This window comes from Mirounga leonina, unplaced genomic scaffold, assembly GCF_011800145.1.
Source record: "Mirounga leonina isolate KUSES-001 unplaced genomic scaffold, KU_Mleo_1.0 Mir_53, whole genome shotgun sequence".
In the NCBI taxonomy this organism is placed as follows: domain Eukaryota; kingdom Metazoa; phylum Chordata; class Mammalia; order Carnivora; family Phocidae; genus Mirounga; species Mirounga leonina.
Genome location: NW_023270807.1, coordinates 21,427,160 through 21,450,418, shown reverse-complemented (window position 1 = coordinate 21,450,418; position 23,259 = coordinate 21,427,160). Strand labels below are relative to the sequence as shown.

General features: G+C 36.8%; 1 long non-coding RNA gene across 1 annotated transcript in view; it reads left to right on the top strand.

Moving 5' to 3' along the window:
* LOC118000601 overlaps window positions 1–3,696 on the top strand; it is a 10,816-nt gene extending 7,120 nt beyond the window's left edge. The window contains exon 3 of the long non-coding RNA XR_004676507.1: window positions 3,634–3,696. This is a non-coding gene — a long non-coding RNA (uncharacterized LOC118000601). The remainder of the gene's footprint in view (window positions 1–3,633) is intronic.
* Window positions 3,697–23,259: the final 19,563 nt, after the last annotated feature.

The following is a 23,259-nucleotide window of genomic DNA, read 5'->3' as shown; positions in this document are numbered from 1 at the left end:
TAAATAAATAAATAAATAAATAAATAAATAAATAAATAAATAAATAAATAAATAAATAAATAAATAGGTATTTCTAAAACTATTAGAATTTATCTCTGCAATGTAGTTAAAATGCATCCGGATAATCTTCTCCATTCTCCTACTAGTAATGAAGAAAGGCAGGCAGGGGCAAGGGGCTCAGTCCTAAGAGGAAACTATCCTTAAAAGGAAAAAGACACCATCCTGTTATTCTACACCACCCTGAAAGGAGCCCTCCACCCTTCCCCCACGTGAACAACTCCCTGATAGGTAGATGCGTGCTGGGACAAAAACCTGATTGGGTGACAGGTACATGGAGGCTTCATCAGATTAAAACAGCCGACCAACAATCTCATAAAAACCCCTAGATTTAGAAACTCTGAGGGCAACTTTCTCGGGGCCCCTCCCTCCTTGGGAGCTTTGTATTATCACCCAATAAACTTTGCTTTGCTGCCCACCACTCTTCCTCTGGTCTACCTCTTCGTTCTTCCAAGCGGCGTGACCAAGAACTGTGGGCACTAAAGGAAAACAAATCCTGAAACACTAGTTCAAGCACTAACTTTTTCCCCCTGAATTACTGCCTCACCTGGTCTTCCTCCTGTCAGTGTCTCCTTATTTCAGTCTCTGTCACATTACCACTACGGGCAGGTGGTTATGTAAAGTCTCAGCTAAAAAAAATCTTCCCTGCCCCAACTCCTGAAAGGCTAGACAGTTTTGCATGGAACGCAAGATGATCTACATTTTGACCCCATCCCATCTTCCTGACTTCACTTCCCTATATGTTTCAAATCATGCACTACAATTTAGGTACTCAAAGTTCCTGGTGGGTATGAAGTGAATTCTCTTGCCTTCTGCATATCGTGCAAGTGCTGGGAATTTCTTCCCCACACCCTCTCAACCTTCTCAAACTCTTACTGATAGGCAGGAAAACTAGTCTGCAAAATCTGTTATGTCTATTCATTTATCTAATGGCAAATCATTTATCTAACAGTTAAGTAGATTTCCTGATTCTCCTCCCAATTCTGGCTGACGCACAAGGTTGAAATGAGTGACCCTTTCAGCTAAAGGAAGAATAAAGTCTTCCTTGAGGACTCAGATCAAATATCACTGAAATCGTCACAAGCTCTCTTTTATCCCGTGGCCCCATGCATATTTATGTTTTTACCCATGTATTTTCCTCCCAGTCATGTCAACACCCATGATGGATTGGGAACATTATTTGATTGTACTGGTCACAAATTCCATCCCTGCCTCATTGGTCTGGAGAAGAATCCTGTGCATTTTAGTAACAATTCAGATGAATGAAATAATTTTTAAAGTGTAGTTAGTAAAGAAAAAGACTTTTGAGTTCTGGGAGGAGGCAGAGATGAAGATTTTAAGTAAGGAAACAGAAAATAGCACCTACCTCTCTTTTTATTCTCTGGCTTCCTGAGACTAGGAAAAATTATTAATGAGACATTTGATCTCCAACAGTTATTAGTGTGGTATTAGTTTTAGTAATTTAACACATGCATAAAATACTACTCAGAAAGTGTTCCTCTCGAAATTCAACCCCCACACCCCTCTCAAAAAAACCCACAAAAAACAAAAAACAAAAAAACCCAACAAAAACAAAAAAACCCCAGAAAACCCAGAATGGAATGGAAAAATTTGAATGTCTAGAGAAAAGTTTAAATGTATCCACTTCCTCATATTGGCCATGACCTTGCAGTCTTGGGTTGCACCCAGGGTCATTGCCCTTCATTAGTCCATGGAGAATAATTGAGCCCAACGCCTGGGAGTTTTCTAAGTGGGGGGAAAAAAAAATAGATATTTTGTATTTGTAAGATGCTTAATTTTTAAATAGATTATTTCTAAATCTGTGGGAAATGTTCTGTTTCAAATTTCAGTTGGAGCAAGATGAATTAAAAAAAGATGCTCTTTCTTGGGTGCCTTAATAAATTGCTTCTAAAACTTAATTCTTTTGGATACTTTGTTACATAATAGTTTCTTACTACTCAATGCTTTTAACAGTAATAATGTTCTGGGTAAAATGTTTTCATTGTTTGTATTTATCACAATTCCTTTTGAATTAGGCATTAAAGTAACTAGAGTAAGGCCCAGATAGAGATTTGCTTGTGTCCTTTGGTGTTCCTTTTGGGAAAAAAAAAAAAAAAAAAAAAAAGTCCCCCTCATGAGATGACAAGGATTTTTATCTTAAATACTGTTTATTTCAGTTTGTGTACTTTTAAAACCTCTGTCATGGTATCTTTTGACAGAACAGTCAATGCTCAAGTTTGGCTGCTATCTGGTTAGGAAATGAGACTGTATCATTCTCTGCTGTCACGGGCTTCCTGACCGGTTCTGAATTATTCCTTGGTTTATAAGCTCCCTCTGCCATCAAAATCTGTTTGGCTTTTCTAATCTAATAGGCACTAGCCTTCGTGGCTCTTGAAAAACCTGACCCAGCCCGAGCCCCCAGCTCTGACTGCCCTCCTCCTCAGGGGGGCTCCTTTCCCCTTATCTCCTTGGAATTCAACCTCTTTCTCTGAACAAATGAGTCACATTTATCTAAACCTTACCTTTCAACTCTTCCCCCCACCCCTTCTTTTTCTGCTTATGTTTGGGGCCTCTGGAAATCTGAGCCTGGGGAAAAGAAAAACAAATATGCTGAACTTTTCCTAAGAATACCTCAGCCCTTACCCTTTCTGTGCCTCTGCAGCAAACACAAAGCCTCCATATCCATTTCACACAGATCCTGCTCCCCGGAGCTCTTTTATTCCAAAGTAAAGTGAAGAGTTTATAGTCATCTGGTGAATTCCAACATAGTAATTCAATTGTTAAATAGAAATCTGACTGCTTCGTATCTTGGCTGGGCTTATCTTATCGATCAATATTGTTAATTACATTAGTAACAATGATCGTCTATCAGCTGATCCCTTTTTTTTATTGCCTAGCGCTGAGCTAAGTCGTTTACAGAGTAGTTCTATAAAAAACCTAGATTTATCAAATAATAATCACCTCTTCATTTAGACGATACTGTGTTTTATGAATTATGCTGCAGACAGTCAATAAAACATGTTTAAGATCGGGGCCCTTGGATCAGAGACCTGGGTTCAATTCTGTGTCTGCCAAGTGGTACGTGTATGACCTTGCTTAAGCTATTTAACACTGTTTGATCCAACAAATATTTTTGAAAGTATACATGCCATTGTTTATTTTTAAATTAACTTAAAATTTAAAGTTGTTTGTTGAATGTGTAAGTTTCAGAACTTAAGTTACATCATTAATTCAAAGAAATGATAATATCTAATTCATAGAGATATTGTGGAGATTAAATAAGATTATATATGCAAAACACATAGCTTAGTGCTTGGCACATGGCAGTAGTCAATAAATTGTAGTCACCTCCCCCTACCCCAGCAGTTGTCAATCTGCTAAATTGTCAGGAACCTGCCAGAATCTCATTCTTCGTGTATCACAGTATTTTATCAAAATATCTAGCATTAAATTGCCTAGGATAGGAAAAATGTAAAGTTATAATAAAATGAAAAAAATAATTCAGATATATATTCAATCATTCGTAAAGCAATGTCTAAATGTTTATACTTTTCCATTTTATTTTTTATTTTTCAGATAAAATCATTATTTTATCCGATGAAATAAGTGGTTAGTCCTGTGTCTGATTCTCTCCTTTCAGGTAAAATTTAAAAGGCAAAGGCATTCAAGATGTTGCATAGCTACTGGCTAGTCCCTCAGAGTGTTGACATTTTCAGAACACAGTAGAAGAAAGGCATTATTAGCTTAGAAAATTTTGAGAAAAGTAGCCTGAGAGAGTACAATACATGCTGATTTATAATGATATCAGGCAGCCCTAATCTGTCAAAGAACAAAGATAAGGAAGCAGTTCTATTATTTTTGACATCCTACATGTAATTATTAAGATTAGGTCCAAATCTTTAGCACTGAGTTCAAATTTCCAGCCTGCTTTCGTATTTTTCTGTATTTTTCCATGCAGCACACCCAGGCGGGACCCTTTGCTCCTCTGGGAACATACTATACAAGTTGATGCTTTTGAAACTTTGCTTATGTGAGGCATTGGGTTAAGATTGCCACCTCTTTTCTTACCACCCCCCCCCCCCGCATTGTCCTCCATCAACAGTCCACTCACCTTTCAAATCTTAAGTAGGATTGCAACCTCTGCTTTTCCATTTCTCCTCAGCAATCCTGATCTTCATGTTTCCACAGCAGTTCTGTCAGCATCTCTAGCATAGCATTTGAGTCTCTCTTTTCCTATGATTTTTTATTTTTATTTTTTAAAGATTTTAGATTATTTATTAGAGAGACACAGAGAGAACACAAACAGGGGGAGGGGCAGAGGGAGAAGCAGACTCCCTGCTGAGCAAGGAGCCCCATGCAGGGCTCGATCCCAGGACCCCGGGATTATGACCTCAGCCGAAGGCAGATGCTTAACCGGCTGAGCCACCCAGGCGTCCCCTTATGCTGTTTTAAAAATAGAAAATCTGAGTAGATTATCACTTTGAAAGAAATTAAATCATTAATTAATCTCTCCACAAAGAAAATATCAGATCTAGGCAATTTTATGACTGAGTTCTATAAACGTTTAAAGGAATGGATCATTTCAGTCATATAACATTTTCAGACAAAGGAAAACCAAGGAATGCTCCACTACTCGTTGTATAAATAACCTTGATATCAAGATTAGATATAGGAAACAAAGAAAAGTTAATTATGGACCAATCTATTCCTGAACATATACGCAAAAAAATCCTAAGCAAAATATTGGCAAACTGAATTCAGATGATATGCAAAAAATATAAACTGAAATTCTTACATTCCAGAAATTCAATTTACCTTGACATTAGAAAGTCTGTTAATGAACTTGCCCCATTACCAGATTAAGGAAGGGAAAAATCTAGATGCTTTTCTCAATAGAAGTACATAAATTATTTGATAAGATTCAAAATCCATTGATGATTTAAAAAAAAAAAAGACCTTAGCAAATTGGGAATAGAAGATTGTATATACTGACAGCCTAGAGCAAATATTGTGCTTAATGGAAAATGTTAGACACATTGGTTTTTCAATCAGGAATAAGAGGAATGCCCAGTGTCACTGTTTATATTCAACATTGTGTAAGATCTCTAGGTTGTAAATGTACTTGTACATGATAATTCCCACTTAGAGGACCACATGACCTTGCCAAGATCTGGTACCTGAGGTGTTCCAAGGGCGACAAACCAGACAAGCCCGATGGCGTTGTATTGAGTATCTTTTCCTACCTCAGTTTCCCCATGGGTATCAAATGTCTAGCACTGTGCTGTGCCCTATGGCAGCTCTCATGTACATGTGGCTGTTCAGCACTTGAAATGTGGCCAGTCTGCACGGAAATGCACTGTAAGTGTAAAATAAAACACTATATTTCAAAGACAATGTAAAAAATGCAAAATACCTTACTAGTAATTTTTGGATAACATGAAGTGCTAACATGTTGGATATATTATTACAATTAATTTTATTAGTTTCACTGTACCTTTTAAAATTGTAGCCACTAGATGGGGCGCCCGGGTGGCTCAGTCGTTAGGCGTCTGCCTTCGGCTCAGGTCATGATCCCAGGGTCCTGGGATTGAGCCCCGCGTCAGGCTCCCTGCTCCGTGGGAAGCCTGCTTCTCCCTCTCCCACTCCCCCTGCTTGTGTTCCTGTTCTCGCTAACTCTCTCTCTCTGTCAAATAAATAAATAAAATCTTTAAAAAAATAAAATAAAATTGTAGCTACTAGAAAATTTGAAATTACGTATGCAGGTCACTGAGTTGCATTATATTCCTAGTGGACAGCTCTGGTCTAGAATAAATCCACATTGAACGAGGGTAGAGGTGGAGATTGCAGAAATGCTGGCAGGATGGAGGAAAAGCCCAGCTCTCCCTCTGTACTAGGCAGCAGGTATCACACCTGGGAGGCCCCAGCTCTACAATGAGAAGACAGAGCTGGAGACACAGGAGTTGTCCAACGGAGGATTTCTGGTTCCCACTGGGGTTGCTGAATTGGTACCACCATGGTTGCCTCAGATTTCAGCCAGGGGGGGACTGTAATGGGGCCATGACTGTCATCTCTGGTGACTGCCATCAGCATCTTACGTTTGGTGTTGGACCTTAGGCTGGAGCAATAATGTCCTGCTATTAATAACTTCCTGTCTCTCTCATTAGACTATACGATTCTTGAAGAGGTCTTCTATCTTACCATCCCTCTGTTCCACACTATGTAAACACACAGTATTTCAGGCATAAAATACACTCCAAACTTACTTGGAGTGTATTTTATCAAATACACTATTTTATCAAAGTCAAATTATTTCTTAGTTCAAAAACTTTCCATGGGGCCAATATTCTTAATCTTCTCCTTTGCTGCTATGCTTCTCAAGATGATAAGCAAGGATGTTTTCTTTAGGTCCCCAGCACTTCCCAGAAGGCATAGAATCCCTTCACAGGGCACAGGTCCATGGTGTTCTTAATGTATGTTGCAGAGCCTACTGTTAGTATCATTGGTATTTGTGTATACTGAATTCATTTTTTTACACTGATTTTTACGGTTCTAATTAAGGCGGCTTTGTACATATGATCTATGAAATTCCAAAATAATAATAATAATAATAATAATAATAATAATAATAATAGAGGCATTTGAATGTCTCAGTTACTGAATAGATAGTAAAATAATTTTATTTTTTTGCAACTGGTTTTTTTTTCCTTGACTCTTCTTGTGCTCATACTGCTAACAAATGGATTCAGGTATTCACTGGTATTCTTGAACATGTACTGTGTAAGGAAAGCTCCCAGTTAGGGCTGAGAGATACACAAGCCATATTCTCTATCTTTAAGCTATTTACTCTCTCACAAGAGAGTTAAACACACCAATAACTTCAGCACAAACTGTGTGTGAAAATTGTGATAGGAGCTGTCAGAATTCAAGACTGTCGGATTGGGAAAGAGGGATCTCTTCTACTTGGGGAGATCAAAAGCAAATATCATTGTTGAGATGATGTCTGGACTGAGTCTTAGATGGTGAGTGGAATTTGGAAAAGGGGGGAGGATATTATCTCTAGGCAGAGGGAAAGGCATGACAAATGGTAGAGTCTTGTCAAAAATGAACTGTACGAGCTGAGCAATAATTTTGAGGGTTTTTTCCCTCCAGAAGTAAAAGTAGTGTTTGTTTTATGTGATAGGCAATAGGAAAGTACTGAAAAAAATGTGATGTTGTATGAGGTGATCAAAGCAGTACTTTAGTAAGATAATGTAAACTTGTTGTGTAAGGTGACTTAAGGAAGGTTAAGAAGGTATTACACTTCAGAAGAGTGCTAGTAGGACGATGAAATAAGCAATGTGAAAACTGCTTCCCAGACAGAATTGACAGAATTTAGCAAATGATGGTGATACGGGTGATGTAGAGAATGAAGGGATTATAACCAGAGATCTAAGACTAATATGCTGACTAGTGAAAAAATGATGTTTTGCAATTCTAAATGCAACCAACGCTCCAACTTAACGTTTCCTTCAGTAGCAAACCTATCTCTCCCCTTCTTTTACACTTCAGATTTTTTGTAAAATAGTTGTCTTCACTCACTATTTCATTTTCCATACACTTTGAAATCTGTTTTCCATCAAGGACACCCCACCAAAATTTTTTAGGTAAAGGTCTTTGAAGATCAATCCGTGGCTTAATACAACAGGCAATTTCGATTCCTTATCTTACTTGACCTCACTGAGCTATTTGAGAATGGTAATTAATCCATGCTTTTGAACTCTCTGGTATCTTGGGTTCTGTGACACCACTATCTCTTTGTTTCTTTTCCCACATATGTGGCTCTTTAAAGAGCAGTGCTTCCTCAACCTGTTTCATAAACCTTGATGCTTCTAACCTTCTATTTTCAGACCTTATATCTCATTACTCTACACTTGCATGCCCATGGTTTTGCTCATTATTCCCACTGTTTTTTAGATGAGAATTTATTGAGCACCTATCTTTCTCAGGCATTCTGTTGATGAATCCCAAATCCACATCACCATCTGTAGCTCAGCCCTTTCTCCTGAGCTCCAGATCCCAGATGCCTGTCTGCCTGCTTGAGTTAATCTCTTGATTGTCTCCCAGGCTCTTCAAAGATAGCATTCTCCACTCTGATCCTTCCATAGTCCTGCTCTTATTCCTCTATCTTTTTTCTTGTGAATGGTGATATCATCCATCCAGTTAACCCAATTAGAATCCTGGGAACCATGCCTGACTCTGCATTTCAGTCAATGATAGTATGGATAGAAACCAAAGGCCAGAGACCAGACGCCTTCCTTTCATGACATAGAATTAAATGTCCCCTGCAAAAATGGGAGTACAAGGAAGGAAAATTTTGAGTAGAAAGCATTTAAATTAGAAATAACCATGTTTCCATAGTATTGATTAAGGTATGATAATAGAGATTAAAAATTGAGACTGAAGTGAATTGTAGAAAATGAGTGTTAAAGTTTTGCCCACCTGAGTGTGTGGCTTAACATTATGACTTAAATTTGTTCAATTACAATATACTTCTTAACATTTTTCAAGAGGTTTCTCATAACCTTTAGGATAAAGGCTCAAAACTATAGCATGGGATCCAAGACCATTTATAAATCTGGGTCATAATTAGCTCTCCAGCCTTATCCCAGGCTACAAGCATCTTTGCATCCTACTTTTGAATATACATGCTTTTTATGACCTCTAGGACTCTATTTGCTCTTATATTTTCCTAGTACATTCTTCAGCCAGGGTCCATTTGGTTCTCATTAATTAATTAATTAATTAATTAATTAATTAATAAACATTCACCGAACAGCTAACCATGTACATAGCATTACCTAGCACTGAAGTCCCCAAAATGCAAAAGCAAAAACCTCTACTTTAAAGGAGCTCCTTATCTTTTGGAGGAGGCAGGCACAAGAAGTAAGGGTATTGATAGTAAGCATATATCACAGGTGGTATCCCTGGAATTGAGGGAAAGATCTGGGAAGCCTTTTTCTAAGAAGTGAGCATATGAGAGCAGCCCATGGTATTCTTCTGATTTTTAATGATCAGGAATTATTTTCCCATGTTTAGAAAAAATCCTCTCTGTAGTTGATCCTGGTTCTTCAATAATATTCTAAATGAGTATGAAGGTTTAAAGTGGAGAAATTTGGAAAGATAAAGTGGTTTTACTCCACTCTTAGCCTGCTGAATCAGGATCTTCAGTTGGAGTCTAGGCATTTTGATTTTGAAAAACAGTTCTAAAGGTCATAGTGATGTACATACAAGGTCAAGTACTATTGTTAAATAATCTCAAAGAAAAAATGAACAGGAGCTCTTTTAGTAATTTGCATTCTGTTTAGAACACAGCAGCTTAGAGACCATCCCGTCAGAAATTCTTCTAGGATCATCTTCAGTCTGAGACAGGCACCAAGAGCAATCTGGGCTAAACTCTATCAAAATACACTAAATTGTGTATTTCTATCTTCTCCACTAGACCTAAGGGTAGAAACTATGTTATTTGCTAGGGGTAGAAACTATATCTTATATCTTGGTATTACCAGGCCTTCTACAGTATCAGAGTAGAGAATGCTTAACAGATAATGACTATAATGTAGAATACTTAACAGATTGTGACTGTTTATGGAATAAAGGGGACTCAGGTCCTGACGGAGAACAAATAAATTTCATTTTGCTTGTATTGAGACCAAAGTGCCATAAGTTTATTCAGTTTTAAGTACTCAACAAGCAACTAGAAATGTGGGTCTGGAAGTGAGAAATAAGTCAGAACTAAAAACCTTAGTTTGGTAATAATCTTCATGATGATATTAATTGAAGCCATAAAAAATAGACATTATGTATTTGGGAAAAGTGAGTCTAGAAGAGGACAAATCACAGAAGTTTGGAGGAATATATATATGTATATATTATTTATACATACATTATAAAAATTATAAGTAATTACATATATTTAGCGGGGCAGTAGAAGATGAAAAAGTAATGAAAAAGACACATCAGAAGCTTTCCTAAATATACAAAGGGAAAGAGAATCAGTGGCATATAATTGAAGATGATAAGGTGTCATGGTGAAATAATGGGTTGACATTAAATATTGCAATTACAGTGTCAAATGCTGTTGGGATATATCAGAAAAGTCATGAATGGAGGAAATTCATTTTATAGTGTAAGTAGGATATCAGAATTGACATGTAAAGAAACAGTTTCAGCTCTAGGTGGTGGGAACAAAATTTTAATACTAGTACTTGACAAAATGCATAATGATAACAAAGTGGAAGTTTGGATAGGAGAGAGATTGAATGATGATTTGAGGGATTGGTAGGTGAACACAAGATTTTGTATTATACTGAGACCATTGTATATTTGGAAGGAATGTATATTTGTCCAGTGGGTGACAAAGGCAGATGGTGGGAAACATTAAAAAGGGAATTGGTGGTAGAAGATCATCTTAGGCAAAGTAGGATAGAGTAACGAATCATTGCAAGTGTAGGAGATGGGAGAGGTTCAAGGTAACTTCCTGTGCATGACACAGGAAAGACAAAGAAAATGGATGGGGATACAGAATCATTTTAAGAGAGGTTTGCGAAATCATTTCAGGTTTGCGAAGAATTCTCAATAAATTATGACATCAGCTGAAGAGGGTATTGAATTGGGATGGGAGGTTGAGGTTACTAGGTTAGCCTGGAGAAGCCACTGTAAAGATAGTACTGTCAACAACCTGGTAATAGTAATAAATGCCTTAGTGTAGTGAGGAGGGCCCAGCTGCTACAGCATGACTCTGTGAACACATTCACTTGGCAGGACCCAAAGAATAGATTTGTGAGATGGGAATGTTAAAAATTTAAGGAGATGAGGAATTCAGAGACTTTATGAGGGACAGTTCTGAAGCAAATGATCATTTGGACTATGATGAGTAAGACAACAGTGAGTGAATGGATTGAGATATATGGTATAGGGATCAAAGGTAAATATAGGAATAATAGGTTTAGTAGCTGTGAGGGTAACAGAGTAAAACACACAGGGTAACAGGCAATAGTAGTGAAAGGAGAGTACTTTTGTTATTTAATGAGTATTTTTCCATGTTTTCGCTCCTGTAGTGGCCTGTATGGAAGTCTTATCATTAGATTCTGTGTGATTCCTAGACTTTTTGATTTCATAAGCCAATAAAATTTCTAATTTTACTGACAGAAAGTTGCCAGCTTTCAAAATTTTTATGTATTCTTAACAATTAAGGACAATAAAAAAATCCCTGCCCTCTGCTAACACTCTAATGTGCTAACATAAAGTGTACTTTAATATTATAAAAAAGTAAGAAAGGCAAAATCTCCGAGTAAAAAAATACAAGCAGTCTTTCTCAAGAAAGCGCATCTTGCAATTATATTAATGCCTGTGCTTAAAATGATATACACATGCATAAGCATCTATCTATCCATCTATCAATTTATTGATCTATCTTTATTGTTGTATCATCATTACCATGGTTAATGTTTTGTTTATTTTGTCATAAAAACCTTGCCATGGACTGGTTCTAGACTGATAACCAGAATTTGGGTCCTGAGAAAGTGATATTTCGTACAAATTCTGAAAGGATGGGCATAATTTCATTGCAGAGGTATATTCCAAAAGAGTAATCCAAGAAGGAGGATCAGCAGGGTAAACACCCTCTGGCAAGAGAGAGTGTGGCCAGTTTGAGGAACTGAGAGCATGTGAACATGACTGAAAAAGACAGAGGCTGGTATAAGATGAAAATGTAGAACTGAGCCAGAAAAGAGAGCGAGGAGTCGGGGGGAGAGGTTGAAGGTGAAATTGTCAGAATGTTTTCTTCTCATTGACTGCTCATTTCCTGCACCACTAGCTACCTTTTCTAACCACTCTGGGAATTTGAATGGTGGGAGGTAGGGCAGTATATGGGATCCAGGAGTGTCCTCAAAAATTCATGTCCACTCAGAACCTCAGAATGCCTCTTTAGTTGGAAACAGGGTCCTTGTAGATGTACTTCATTGTAATGAGGTCATATTGGATAAATCTAATATGACCAGTATCCTTATTAAAGAAGAGAGATAGACACACAAGGGAGAAAGACGTGTGAGGAGGGAGGGAGTTATTGGAGGGATATATCTATAAACCAACACCAAGGATTACTGACAACCAGGAGAAGTTGGAAGAGGCAAAGAAGAATCCTCCCCCTACAGATTTTAGACCTCTAGCCTTCAAAACCATGTTGTGTGCATTGTTATAAACCACTCAGTTTGAGGTAATCTGTTATGGCAGCCTCAGGTAACTAATGTAGGGAAGTAAGAGCAGCAGGTTGCAAGTTTCTATGTACTTGCTTCCTATTCTCTGGGCCTACAGATATTCAGCATGGACGCTTTTCTTTTGTAAAGCACATCTGTGCATTATTTAGACATGCTGCTACTCTCCATCACCAGGGACCTCTCACTTACTATCTTGATGTAGGTGATGCTTTCACTTGTGGTTTCTTTCTTTTGTAGGCTCTAAGAAGCCCGGGGTGGTTTTAACTTGTACTGACTGTAGCCAGGTCACTGCTTAGGTAACCTTTGTGGGCGAGGCTCTAACACAGCTCAGCACACTGATGTTCCCCCCTCTGTGGCCCAGATCTGGTCTACGGAAAACCCTCAAAATATCTTTTGCTTTATATCAATTTCCGGGAATACAGGCCCATCTCAAATCAGCCACCTCCCTTTGCTCACCCTCAGAAGGGTTAGCCTGCAGTTTCTTGCTTTTACATTTTCTAGGTCATAGTAGAAGACCAGCCACTGCAACTCCCGGCTCTAAGGCATACATGACCATGTTCTCTGAGGGGGCTCCCTGAAATTCTTGTAATTAAGTTTGATGTTAGAGGCAGAAACCCTCCCCAGTTCTCTCCCCGGAAAAGAGGAGGAATTCACAACACACCAGCAGATCTTCCTACTTTGATCCTTGTCGATTCCTGAGGTGAAGGACTTATGGGATGTTTAACTTGTTTTTAGAAACCTCCTTTGAAAATTTTTATGTTTGTTTAGCACTTCTTGTTGATGTCTGATATCTGCCATTTTAAGGTGTTGGTTAAAACTTCCACCTTAACATCTTTGTACTTTTGATCCGTGTTTAATGCTTGCTTGTTGCTTAGACAGCTACTTCTGTGAGAGCAGACACTTTTTTTCTGACAAATGTATTCTTAGTACCAACCTAAAGGCCTAACTTATGGTAAAACAATAAATAAACTATTTATGATATGAATGGATGAATGCAATTATAGAATAAACATGTTTCCCTGGTGCTAAATTTTATTTTATTTATTTTTTAAAAAAGATTTAGTTATTTTAGAGAGAGAGAAAGAGAGAGTGTGTGTGAGTAGGGGGAGGAGCAGAGGGAGAGAATCTTTAAGCGGACTCCCTGCTGAGTGTGGAGCCTGTCCTGGGGCTCAATCCCATGACCCATGAGATCATGATCTGAGCCAAAGCTAAGAGTCGCATACTTGACTGACTGAGCCACCCAGGCGCCCCCCGGTACTAAATTTTAAAATAAAAATGTTATGTGATGTTTTAAATAGGGACATATTTAGAGATGGGACAGTATTTTCAACATTAGCATTATGGAAGTTCTAAGCTAACATTCTAAGCTTACTTTATACGCTATCCTTAGATTAAATTTTCTCAGGGAATGTATAGATGGCATGTCCCTTAGATTATCTTTTTTAAATAGCTTGTTTATTAGCTGCTTTTTAAAACAGAAAACAAATTTTGATACTAATTTCTTTGATGAGTAAAAAACATTGATATCTCTAGCTCTTCCCACCATCTTTCTGTGCCGCCATAATTGCATGTTTGTGCTGGCAGATGCTCTCCAGAGCATTAACAATGCCATACAGAGAGGACAACGCCTGGTTCTTATTAGGCCATGGTCCCGTTTCCAACTGTGTTGATGAAGCTTGGTTACATGGACGAATTTGGAATCATCGATAATCACTAGCTGGGAAAATTGTTGTGAACCTCATGGACAGGTTAAACAAGTGTGGAGTGATCAGCCCCAGATTTGATGCACAACTCAAAGATTTAGAAAAATGGCAGAATAATCTGCTCCTGTCCTGCCAATTTGGTTTTATGGTACTTACAACCTCACTGGCATCATGAAAACACACCAGAGGGAAAATCCTGGGATTCTTTTTCTAGGGATGTAATACATATGTGTGAATAAAATGCTTCAATTAAAAAAATTGTAAATATCTCTAGAGTTGATTGATGGCAGATCCATATTCTTTAGAAACTGGATTATCAAGTGATACATTCCAATATAAATGTTGACATACTGATACAAATAATTTTCCTAAATTAAAGGAAATATTACTCATGTAAGAATCAATTTGAATGCAATCTGTATCAAAATACCAAGAACATTTTTCACAGAACTGGAACAAATAAAATGAAAATGTGTATGGAACCACAAAAGACCCTGACTGGCCAAAGCAACCTTGAGGAAAAACAAAAAACCAAAAAACAAAGCTGGAGGTATCGCAATTTCAGATTTCAAGATATACTACAAAGCCATAGTAATCAAAACAGTATGGTTAACTGGTACGAAAATAGGCACATACATCAATGGAACAGAATAGAGAGCCCAGAAATAAACCTATGTTTATATGGTCAGTTTATGACAAAGGAAGCAAGAATATACAATGGGGCAATGACAATCTCTTCAATAAAGGATTTTGAGAAAACTGGATAGCTACGTGAAAAAGAGTGAAATTGGATCATTTTCTTATACCACACACAAAAATAAACTCAAAATTAAAGATCTAAATGTGAGACCTGAAACAATAAAAATCCTAGAAGAGAGCACAGGCAGGAAGCAAGGAAAACAAAAGCAAAAATAAACTATTGGGAATATATCAAAATAAGAAGCTTTTACGCAGCAAAAGAAACAATCAACAAAGCAAAAAGGCAACCTATTGAATGGGAGAAGATATTTGCAAATGATGAATCCAATAAGTGGTTAATACTTAGAATATAGAAAGAACTTATACCGCTCAACACCAAATAAACAATCTGATTAAAAAATGGACAGAGAACCTAAATAGGCATTTTTCCAAAGAAGATATAGAGATGGCCAATAGACACATAAAAGATGCTCAACATCACTTATCAGAGAAATGAAAATTAAAACCACAATGAGATACCTCCTCACACCTATCAAAATGGCTAAAATCAAAAATGCAAAAATTGCAAGTATTGGCAAGGATGTAAAAAAAAGGAACACTTGTACACTATTGGTGGGAATGTAAATTGGTAGAGCCACTGTGGAAAACAGTATGGAGGTTCCTCAAAAAATTAAAAATAGAATTACTATATGATCCAGTAATTCTACTACTGGGTATTTACCCAAAGAAAATGAAAACATTAATTCAAAAAGATATATGGACCCCTATGTTATTGTAGCATTATTTATAATAGCCAAGATAGGGAAGCAGCCCATATCCATTGATAGATGAATGGATAAGGAAGACGTGATGTTTGTGTGTGTATATATGTGTGTACATGTATACACACACACATATATATTTATATGCTGGAATATTATGTAGCCATAAAAAAGGGTGAGGTCATACCATTTATGATAACATAGATGGACTTAGAGTGTATTATGCTAGGTGAAATAAGTCAAACTAAGAAAGACAAATATCCTATGATTTTACTCATATGTGGAATCTAAAAAAAAAAAAAAACAAAAAAAACAAATGAAATAACAAACAAGCAGAATCAGATCTATAAATAGAACAAACTGATGGTGGCCAGAGAGATGGGGGATGGGCAAAATGGGTGAAGGGAAGTAAGAGGTATAGGATTTGAGTTCTAGAGTGAATAAATCACAAGAATAAAAGGCACAGCATAAGGAATATAGTCAATGGTATTGTAATATGGTGACAGATGGTAGCTACACTGTGGTGAGCATAACATATAAAGAAGTTGAATCACTATATTGTACGTCTGAAACTAATAGCATTGTATGTAACTAATGTATTAATTAATGTATTTAAACAAATGTATTAACTACTATGTAAAATTAATGCATTAACTATACTCAAAAAATTAAAAAAAAAAGAAACTATCTATTGCTACATAATAACCCCCAAATTTAGAAGCTTAAGACAACAAACATTTATTATTTTACACTTTCTGTGGGTCAAGAATGTTATTCCCGTGGCTCAAGACCTATCATGAGGCTGCAGCTGTTGGCGGTACCTGTGATATTGTCCAGTGGTTTGATGCGGATGGATAGAGGGGAGAGGATTGCTTCCAAGATCGTTCACGTGGCTGTGGATAGGCCTCAGAAGATCTACTTTCAAGTTCACTCATGTGGTTGCTAGTAGGCCTCAATTTCTCACCTCATAGACTGTCTGAATGTCCTCACAACAGCATGGCTGGTGTTTCACAAGAGAGAGCCAGAGAGTGAGAAAGAGAGAGCAGACCAGATGGAAGCTACTATCCTTTTTTAACCTAATATTGGAAGAAAGATCCAATTACTTCTGTATTTTACTCCTTAGAAGCAAGTCCATAAGTTCAACCCACACTGAAGATAGTGATTATTCAAGGGCATGAATACCAGGAAGCTATTTCTGAGGTTTGCCTATCACACTCATGAGGACCTAAAGCAGAAGCTAGAATTTTCACGAGCAATTCAGATTTCTCCATCATAGAATGTGTGAAACTTCTTAACTTCAGTAGGTTGAAAGGCACACTTACTATTTGGCAACTTGCACATAAAAGTTTTTCTATGATTATTTCAAGCAATATTTGAAAGTACTGTAGTGGTGGATACTAGGATAGTGTGTCTTGAAATCGGTTTATAAATATTACACTGAGACAAACACCTAAGTTTGTTGAAGAGAAAGCTGCCATAATGTTTTGCAGAGATATCCAATGCTTCATTTTCCTATATCTTCCTCTTTATTTTTTTGTAATATATATATAGGTAAGCTTCCTAGATCTTCTAGTTTAATTTTTCTTTCAGCTGTGTCCAGTTGGTTGTTTAAATCATTGATTTTTTTTTAATTTTGGTGATTATATTTTTTATTTCTATTAATTTATTTTTCAAATCTTCCTTTTTTTCCCCAATGTCCTGGTGTGTGTGTGTGTGTGTGTGTGTGCGTGTGTGTTTTAATTATGGTTTCTAGTTCTTCTGTTGTGTCCTTAACTATTTTAAGCATGGTTTTTAAAATAGTCTACTTCAGGTGATTTCATTACCTCCAGTTTTGGGATGTGTTCTACTACTTGTTGTTTTATTTGATGACTCCTGCTTATGTTAGAGCATTTATTTATATGGTTTGTAGTTTTTGATTTTAAACTTCTCTTCAATAAGAATTTTACCACCTATTGGAGTGATGTGGATCATAGGTTGTTGAAGGGATGCTATGTACTCAAAGCATGTACTCATGTTTGTTCAATTGGTTTAGGACTAGTTTTTAATTTGTAGACTTGAGGATTCTACTACCATCCTGAAAGGCTACCATGAAGTCTTTGGTTTTCATCTTTAAAAAAGAATTTCATTTTTTCCCCCTTAGATCCTCAGGCTAAATTAAATATCCTTGTTATTTCCCCAGACTTCCCCAGGTGTAGTGATGCTATTCCTCCCCTCTCCCATTCAGGAGTTACTCTTTGAGTCTTTTAGCTTTTTATAGGGATCTCAGGTTCTACATATAACCTCACAAAGTCCCAAGGGCACGTTCATATCCCAAATGGATATTTAATCTTCAGTCCTGAGAAATGAGGCTTTACCTGAGCCTGATAACCCCTTGAACATCTACTGTGTCACTTTACAAATCTCTGATTTTACATTTCTTCTTTGTTGCTGGCACCTAAGATTTTCTACATCTTTTATTTAAATTCATATGTATATATATATATATATGTATATATATATTTTTTCTTATTATCTTGACTCTATGTTATTTACTGTTATTCTACTTTTATAGCCTGAGGGGCGGTTTATCAGTAGAATCAACCATGTTGTGGGAACTGGACTGAAAAAAAATTGTAGAATTTGCTGTTCAACGAGTTCCTTTATTATCTTATTTATTAAGGGGCTGTCTATTCTCCCACTCTTAATTTTCCTTATTTTGTTTTGTCTGCATACTTAGACATCATAACTTCAGATCTTGCCCTAAATGAAATCTGTGTTTATATATAGCCCTTCGTTTCTTCTCACCCACCAATTACTCCCTGTATGTGTCTAGGCACCTACTGTATCATTTTTTTTTACCCTATAATTTAAAACTGTATACATAAAACACTTCTGGGGTGAGAAGGCATAAATCCTTCTAGCTGAAAGAAATGCAATTAGTGCTTTGGGGAATTAGAGTGTGTCATTGCAAAATCCTGTTCTGTAAGGTAGTGGTGTGGTTTGGTATAAAGAGAAGTAATAGAAATGTTCACAACAGAGCCCTAGGATATAAAAGTCCCTTTGTTTTTCATTATGAGGTCATTACCCGCCCTTCTTTACAAAATAAACAGGAAGAATTGTTTCCAGGTACTAAAGTTCAAGAGTTTGGGGACAGACTTGCAAAATGAAAACTGAAATACTTAAAAGAACTACAATTGAGAAACAAAAATTTAAAGATGGATACTTTCATATCAACAGAGATAGGATTACTATTTCTAAAAGCTGCAAGTATGTCTAAATATTTTCATTGAAAAACCCTACAGTAAACGTCTGCAACTTTACAATTTAAGTAACCAAAAGGTGGCAGTGTTCCATTTGGTTTCCTTTGGAACCTCATTTGCTGAGGTATAATTTAGACATGTATTCTGCCTCTAATTTGCTTTTAAAACAATATTAAGTAATATTGCTATTATCACATGTGCCAAAAAATAATTATGATTGAGAAGACAAATATTTTTGACAATAGGAGCTTGAAAGGAGTAATTGTATAGAACACTTTAATTTGAACAGCTCCAAAAGAGACATTTTCAAAATTAGTATATGGGTGTTTCACATCTAAGATATTTTATCTGTTGTTAGATTATCTCTTCAGTGTTCTACTATGTCTTGACTACTGATTGATATGTTTCATAACACTTTGCAAGCATTGAATTATTTTCAGGTCTCACTAGTAAATGAGGAAACAATGTGGGTTTTGTGTTCATAGCAGATAATATATTTTCATCAGTACGACTAAAAGTTTTCTTCAGGGAGCAAACAAATATTTATGGCCATTGATGAGTAGGTTGGAAATCGATACAAATATATCCTTAAACTGGTGGTATTACAATGAAAGCTAAAATAAATGACTGAAAAAGATTTCAATCCCCAATTTTAAATCTGTTCCAAAATCTTAAATGAAAGCTTACTTGAGGCAAAAATTCTCTTTTACAAGTATATCCTGGCAAGAACTGACCTAACAGTCAATTATTATAAACAAAGTCCAGGTTTCTTAATTAAAATACAAAATACTGGCTCGCCTGCTTAGCCTGAGAGAAGTTATGTCTTGAGGAGACTGCAATTATGGTGGCGCCTTCTAGTGCCACTGATGGTCAGGGCCTGTCAGTGTTTGTATAAAACCCCATTTTTTTTTTTTTTTTTAGCTTTGCAACAGTGCTGGGGATTGTTACTTCATTAGCTAAAAACTGGCACCAAAATTCTAAAACAGAAGTTGAGGGATTTTGTTTTGAGTTTGGTCTGAACACCAAAAGAGTTTCATTTTTATTCTCATACATGTGGGAAAAAGTAAAGTCTTCCATTTATTCTGGTTACATTTTTGGACTTGGGGATTTTATCTCCATCGGCCTACTGTATATAAAAGTCAGAATTGGCTATATTTGGCGAATAACACTAAATACAAATTAGTGAACCGTTCATGGCACTTTTAATTTTAAAACAACTTTTACAGAAAGCCTTTATGTGTTTGAATGATAACTCTTTTTAGCTGGTGAACCAAAATTTGTTTTTATGACTGATTTTATCAAAATGAATAAAAATTGATTTTTCAGTTATCTGTGTTAGTGGCAGGGACTTTTTAAAGGGGTTTATTCATTCCTTTAAACCTCCTTTACCACCTAACCTGGGAAAAAAGTCTAGGATAGAACAGTTTGACGAGTTTTTTGTTTTTGTTTTTAAGATTTTTAATTTTTTTTATTAGAGAGCACAAGCAGGGGGAGGGGCAGGCAGAGGGAGAGGAAGAAGCAAGCTCCCTGCTCAGCAGGGAGCCCCATGTGGGTCTTGAGTCCGGGATCACTACCTGAGCCGAAGGCAGACGCTTAACCATCTGAGCCACCCAGGCGCTCCAGATTTGACGAATTTTAATTTCATCTTTTGTAGTCCCTTACCGTCCAATGGAAAGAATGAAAATGACAATAAAACTGTCTCCAGTTGGGCCAGTGAGAGGAAGAGAAAGAGTCATGAACTGATCGTTAGATCTTAGGCTTATATTACGGTTGTTTATTTCCACATGGTATTCTCAAGGCATCTGTAATAACGTGAAAAAGTAAAACTGTATCTTATGTATTATGGTTCATCTGGTGCTCTTGGCTAGTGTTGTTATAGGTCACATCGGCATAAGAAAACGTCCTCTGGGAGATCAGCATTTTGACCTTTTGTGATTTAAACTGCAGGAAGTATTTTGTTGAGTTGTGTTATCAACGTAGTAACAGTTTGTATGGACCAATCACAATCATGGCTACATTTCTTAGACTTTAATACTTTATTGGTAAAGTAATGAGCTATGTGAATACTTACTAATGTTTCTTTAAAAGTGGGTGTTGTTTAGCTACAGGTAAATGCTTAGTAAATATGTTTTAAACAAATGAATGAGCATTCACTCTCTTGGGCATCTATCTGTCAAACACTGTACTCGGCAGGGGAATATAAGGATACATAAAAAGAAAAGTCCTGTCCTCTAGGAATTGGTCGCTAAATGGTGAAATCTAGTGGTACCTGACGTTTGTTATGTGCCAGGCCCGATGTTAAGTCTTTACATTTATTAACTCATTTAACCTCATAAAATCTTGTGTGGAAGGAACTGTTATTGTCCCCATTTTAAAGATTGAAAAACTGAGGTAGAGCATGGTTACATAGCTACGAAATCGTGAAGCCAGCATTTACATTCAGTCTGGTTCCTGAACATAGGCTCTTAGTCACTGTTTTATCTTGCCTCTCCAATTATAACATATTGATTCTTTCCCCCAAACGTGCTAGTTGAAGATCAGTCCTAGGATGTGTTTTATAAAATAGCAATCATCTCCTTAAATAAGTGACTCCATGGTAAAATTTGTTTGGAAAATACTGTGTACTACCACCATTGCCATTAAAATATCTTTATTTATTCTAAATGTGTAGTAGCAAGCTAAATCCTTTGGACAGTCTCTCTGTAAAGGTATAAAAATTGTTCAGTATTCCTCTTAATGACAGTGTTCTGAATAATAAATCTGCCAAATGCTATCATAACAATTGCTTTGTACTTATGGAAGAATATTCATACACTGTGTCATTTAAGAATCATAACAATATTCTAGAATACATATTATTATTATCCCAGTGTTTTTCTTTTGTTGTTGTTGTTGTTTTTTAGAGGGGCATCAGCAGAGGGAGAGGGAAAGAGAGAATCTTAAGCAGCCTCCATGTCTAGTACCAAGCCTGATGTGGGGCTCGATCTCATGACACTGAGATCATGACCTGAGCTGAAATCAAAAGTCAGATGCCTAACCAACTGAGCCCCCTGGGTGCCCAGTATCCCACTTTAAAAAAAAAAAAAGATTTTATTTCTTTATTTGAGAGAGCGAGAGAGAGTGAGAGAACACAAGCAGAGGAATCGGCAGAGGGAGAGGGAGAAGCAGGTTCTCCGCTGAGCAGGGAGCCCAACACAGCGCTCAGTCCCAGGACCCCAGGATCATGACCTGAGCCAAAGGCAGCCGCTTAATGACTGAGCCACCCAGGCGCCCTATCCCACTTTTTTAAGATGAAGAAACTGAGAAGAGGTGTCCTTTCTCATGAGTAACAAAGTAGGCAGAACCAGAATTACTGCTTGAAACCACTCTGATGCAAAATCTAATGCTCTACATCGTGAAGAGTAAATGTCTCCATTGCGGAACGCATTTTTATAGGCGTGATTATATGCTTTGGACCATCCTTTTTCCTAGGCTTTTTCCTAGGTCATATGTTGCTTACTTGAGTCAAAGCTGAGCAAGCTAACTCTTCCTCTCTTTTCACTCAACGAATGCAGATGTGGACTACCTGCTTAATGCTAATGGAAAACCTCAGCATAGATGTGCATTTAAAATGTTCTTCCTTAAAAAAAAAATAAATGAAAATAAAATGCTCTCCCTTGTACAGTGGAGGAACAGTTAGTTAATCAAACTTATTTTTCTGCCACTACAGTGGGATACCATAGATTTGAGATGGACTGATAAAATAAGGAAGAAATACCAGTAGGGAGAGACATGCTTATGTTCTTCAAGATGTTAGTAGATTATGCATAAAAATAACAGCATAAAATCCCTGGCTTTGTCTAACTTTGTCTATCTGGAGACCTAATAACCATCTTTTGGGTAATAATCTTTTCATGATAATTTTTAAGGGACTAAACAAGAATACAGACACTGAGTCTCAGTTTATCAATGTGGACCAACCAATGGAGAAGCTTACAGGAATCTAAATTCTACTGTGCCATGTGCTTATGATAATAAGTTACGGAACACACTGATTTTTATGAAGCAGTTTCTCATATAGTCTTTCATTTTAATGGGTCCAACAACCCCATGTGAGGTATTTTTCGCCCTATTTCACAGATGATGAAACTTAGATTCAGAAAAGTAACTCCTTCCTGTTACTCTCTAGTTGTATGATTCCAAAGTGACTTTTCCACGGTTATTCAGACAGTAAGTGGCAAAACCAAGATATAAATCTAGTTTCCTGGTTGACGTTCTTTGAGTACACGTTACGTGATAAGGTGTAGTGAGTACCCACTAGAAGATTCAAGCATCTAAATGACATAGGGATACTTGCAAAGAAAATAGTATACATATTATAGGGCAATGAGTTACAAGCTGATGCCCCATGATTTTACTGATTTTATCCTAAGTGATTCTGATTCAGTATATATAGATGGTTCAATAATTACATTTGGTAGAGGAAGCACACCAGCGTATTTTTGGGCTTATAGTTGTAGAATCAAGCACCCATTAACGTCTGTAGATTTAGAACGGATAAAGCTCA